At 46.6% G+C, this 4,706-nt stretch overlaps 1 pseudogene; it reads right to left on the reverse strand.

The window, feature by feature from the left end:
- Positions 1-423: 423 nt before the first annotated feature.
- Positions 424-522, reverse strand: LOC112204436 (U6 spliceosomal RNA; annotated as a pseudogene).
- Between the last annotated feature and the right edge of the window lie 4,184 nt (positions 523-4,706).

The following is a 4,706-nucleotide window of genomic DNA, read 5'->3' on the forward strand; positions in this document are numbered from 1 at the left end:
ACTCTGACAGCTTTCTACCTGGTCAGCCACATTCACTGCCCCTCCAACCACTCTCACCCTGGTCCAGGGGGATATTTTTTTTTAACACAAATTATGTCACTGTCTTAATAAAAGCTTTTCAGTAATCTTTCACTGGCCTTGAGACAAAGACCGATAACCAGGTTCTGCAATTCCAGTCTCATCTTGGGCCACACGCCACCCCACAAATCTCAGCACACAAGTCCTGGCTGCTGGGTTTCCTCTCGGTTCACTAACACTTGGACCTGATGCTCCCTCTGCCTGCAATGGGGCTTTTGCAACTCCACCCATTCTCTCTTTTTAAAAATTGTGATATATATTATCACATACATAACATAAAATGTACCAGTTTAAGCACTGTAAGTGTACAGTACAGTGCCATTTAATGCCTTCACATTGTTCTGCAGAAATATGAAACGCTTCATGAGTCCTCCTTGCACAGGGGCCATGCGAATCTTTCCTGTATTGCTCCAATTTTAGTATACATGTTGCCGAAATGAGCACCCTACCCCCTTTTGTCTATAAACTTTGACTCATCTTTGGATTTTGGCTTAAAAGTCACTTATTCAGAGAAGGCTTCAAAACCAGGCTCAGTGCCCCACTGCACATCACCTTGGCTTCACAGCACTTGGTGGCAGTGATGTGATGGTTGGATTGGTGTCTGTTCCTCTTACTAGACTGCAGGCTCCATGCAGGCAACACTCAGGCCTGGAGGGTGTAAGGCACATGGTTGGGTTCCATATAGCCTAGTTCAATGAACAATGCTTGAATGAATGGAGAAATGCAGTTCTACCCACAGTGAAGACCACCCTTGACATCATTATAGAAAATCATGTGGTTCCATGGTGTCTTAAAAACTATTTCAGAGTAGGATCTTGGCTTCACCTTTCGAAAACCAAAACGCACAGTGAAGTGTCTTTTCTCCCTTTTCTCAAACAGAAGAGCAATTTTCCTCCAACCATTAATTTGGGCTTCATCTCTTACAAAAGAGGAAGCCACCTGGTAATTTCTAAATGGTAGGTTTTCCATTGATTTTGTTCATCAAAGTTTCAAAACTAGCAAATCTAGAATCAGACTTCTGAAGTAGTTTGTAATTTCTGAAAGCTAATGTGAAGTGGAATTTCTTTCTTTCTTTCTTTCTTTCTTTCTTTTTTTTTTTTTGTTTTGAGACGGAGTCTGACTGTTGACCAGGCTGGTGTGCAGTGGTGCGATCTTGGCTCACTGCAAGCTCTGCCTCCCAGGTTCACGCTATTCTCCTGCCTCAGTCTCCCAAGTAGCAGGGACTACAGGCACCTGCCACCACGTTCTGCTAATTTTTTATATATTTTTTTAGTAGAGACGGGGTTTCATTGTGTTAGCCAGGATGGTCTCGATCTCCTGACCTCGTGATTCGCCCACCTTGGCCTCCCAAAGTGCTGGAATTACAGGTGTGAGCCACCGCTCCCTGCAGGAGCTTCTTTTACAGTAAGACTCTCAGCCCGATCCTCCCCACCATGTCTGCAGAGAAGCACTCTCTCACCCATCGGGGATTGAGTGTGGAACATGCAGATGGGTCTCCCTGGAACCGGAAGTGTGTCTGCACCCGCCAAGTTCATGAAAAACTCAGCCACGCTGGACTCTAGGAAGCCCTGCTATGGGGCCAGATGGGGTGGATCTAGGATTTCATGGGACCAAGGACTCAACCCAGAGTTAGAGCAAGAATAGGTAACATTCACTTATGCAACCGTTCACACTGTGTTACTCATAACACCAGGAGCAAGAGATGAACCTCATCTGCATCTACAATAGCATCCTAAGGAGATAACATTCAGAGGTCAAGCAGCTGCCCCAAGAGGCTTTCAAGGAGTGCTGGGCCAGATTTGTTATCTGATTTTAGTACTAAAACTCTTGTGCTTTTCACTCCACTTTGCTCCATATGGCATTCACCACTGCATTTTCAGAAGCAACTTCCACTATAATGGCACCCTCGAAGTGGCATAAAGATCTGGTCATTTGCACCACAAAGCCATACAAAGTAGAAAGATTGGTGCCCTATGACTGTAAGGCCTTTTAATGTGACTGAACACTCAGACTTGACCACACACTCTGTGGTTGTTCAGAGTGTGTGGACTCTCTGGCTGATCAAAAGCCCGAGAGGGGGCAGCACATGATGAGCAGGACTACCCGGTAATGCTAAGCCCCTAAAAAGTCCTGGTCCCATGAGCCATGCCCCAGGCTCTGCCTCGACTGTTCGGAGTGTCCTGTGTAAACACTGTCTTGAGGCTGGTGTCTATTCTGGCTTTCTGCAGTTTCACTTAATCTTGAGGGGAAAAGCAAGGATGCCCTCTGCCTCCATGCGTAGATTCCCATAAGCTGGGTCCCCCGGGCTTCCTCTAAATCCTGCCTGTCCCCACCCTCCTCATGGAGATCCCAGTGAAGAACACGCTAATCTCTTTGAGCGAGTGAGGAATGAAACGCATAAGTCTCCCACTGCAGGATCAGGGCGTGCTGAGATAACCCCTCCGGCTCTTGGCCCAGGAGGTGATAAAAGAGGCACCTGCCATGAAGTCACCAGCTGAAGCCTCCACCCTTGGCCCTCAGCACCCCCATCCAGCCTTGGCCCCACTGAGCCAACGATTCCAGTGACCCTAAACATCCCACAGTTCCATATCTCCCGTCTCCCCATGAGGCTTCCCTGCTTTCTATCGACAAAGCTGCCTTTCATCACCTCTGTGGCATGTTCCCCTCCACGCGCCCTCCATGACCCTCACCTCCTCTGCCCTTGGCCACAGCTCGTTCCCCTCCATGTCAGCTGTCAGACTCCAACTGCAGCAGCCCTTGAGGCACTCAGCTTTATTCACACAGCAACACAAACACACATCCCCCCAAACTTTTGTTCTCTGCCTCTTTTTAGGTTTTCCAAAGCTCCTTTGTTTGAAAAAGAAATCTTCCCAGGACTCCCTCATCTTACCTCCATAGTCTCACCTTCCACCAGATTCCAAGAAGATTTCAAACAATTTGGGGTGTGGGGGAAGTGTTTTATAATGATTTCTGTTCTTTTCGTAATTGCTAAAAAGTCATTTTCACCATCATTGTAATTATTATTTACTCTTGATTTTCACTCTGATCCCTACTTATACAATTATTTCTCCTGACATAAAAACCTTCTGCTTTTGTATTCCTTTAAATTAATGGTTTTATTGTTGAATCTTAACTTTGTCCCCTTAAGAATAGTTTCCAGTGAGTTCTGCATTTTACAGTCTGTACCTGCTCATTTTTCCTTTCAGGTGTGTGTTTTCTCACATGATGACTTCACATGAGGGCACACTGTAAGTGTAAAGGCATCCAAGAACATGCTACGGTTGGGGATCACATCTCCCTGAGGCACAGAGGACGGCTCTGTTTGTTCAGGTATTTATTCCTGTTCATTGACTCTTCCTTGCTTTTCGGGAAAAATCGATGCCCTTAGAAAACCACCAGAGGACCAGGCAGAGTGGCTCGCGCCTGTAATCTCAGCACTTTGGGAGGATGAGGTGGGAGGAACCCTTGAGCCTGGGTGGTCGAGACTGCAGTGAGCCATGATCGTGCCACTGCACTCCAGCCTGGGTGACAGAGCAAGACCATGTCTCCACAATAACAACAAAAAGAGCCACCAGTGGTTGTAGAGAAATGCTAATGATTTTTTAAGGGGAAATTCTTAAGTGCAACTAATCCATTATCAAGTGCTTACTTATTTCTAGCACCTATAGTTTAAACAATTTTACTATTTTTTTTTCTTTTTTTGAGAGAGAGTCTCGCTCTGTCACCCAGGCTGGAGTGCAATGGAGCGATCTTGGCTCACTGCAAGCTCCCGGGTTCATGCCGTTCTCCTGCCTCAGCCTCCCGAGTAGCTGGGACTACAGGCATCTGCCACCGCGCCTGGCTAATCTTTTGTATTTTTAGTAGAGACAGGGTTTCACCGTGTTAGCCAGGATGGTCTTGATCTCCTGACCTCGTGATCCACCCTCCTCGGCCTCCAAAGTGCTGGGATTACGCGCGTGAGCCACTGCGCCCGGCCCCATTTTACTATTAAAATTATTCATGACCATGCATTTTAGAGGGCTCACTTAACAAACTTACTGTTGAAATTGCAGAAGTGGAAAGGTGGGAAAGCAGCACTGAGGAGGAACAGCACATGGAACTGGAAGCAACCATGCAACTTTCTTTAAGCTAATCTGAAAGGGCAGTGCCCAGCTACAAAGTTGGGCATTGTGTTGGGAATTAACTTGTCTTTCTGTACTGAGTTAAGTAAGGAGAAGGGTTGCTGTGCTCTTCCATGTAGAGCGTTTGGTGGTGGGGGAGGATCTGAGTCTTCTAACAACAGCAACACAAGCTCTGACCAGTTCCTAAAGTGGAAGGTGCCCTCAGCCCGGTGGCCAGCATGGGAGGCAGCTGGAATGATGGGGATGCTGTGCTCATCAAACCCTCTGTCATTTGGTGAGTTCAAACCTGACTTCCTACTGCTTCAAGAGCATAAATCAGAAGAGGATTTCTAAGGACTTGACATCTAGCTTAGAAGAACAAAGTAGTATAATGAGACCAAAATACAACCATTCAGAGGCTTTTCCTTCTTCCTTCTCACACTGTCACTTTGGCAAAAGAGGCCTCAGTTGTCATGCTTGGTTCGCTATCCTGGGAAAATTCCTTAGAATGTCACTTTCTTATGGCTG

The sequence above is a fragment of the Pan troglodytes genome, chromosome 11, assembly GCF_028858775.2.
Source record: "Pan troglodytes isolate AG18354 chromosome 11, NHGRI_mPanTro3-v2.0_pri, whole genome shotgun sequence".
NCBI lineage: Eukaryota > Metazoa > Chordata > Mammalia > Primates > Hominidae > Pan > Pan troglodytes.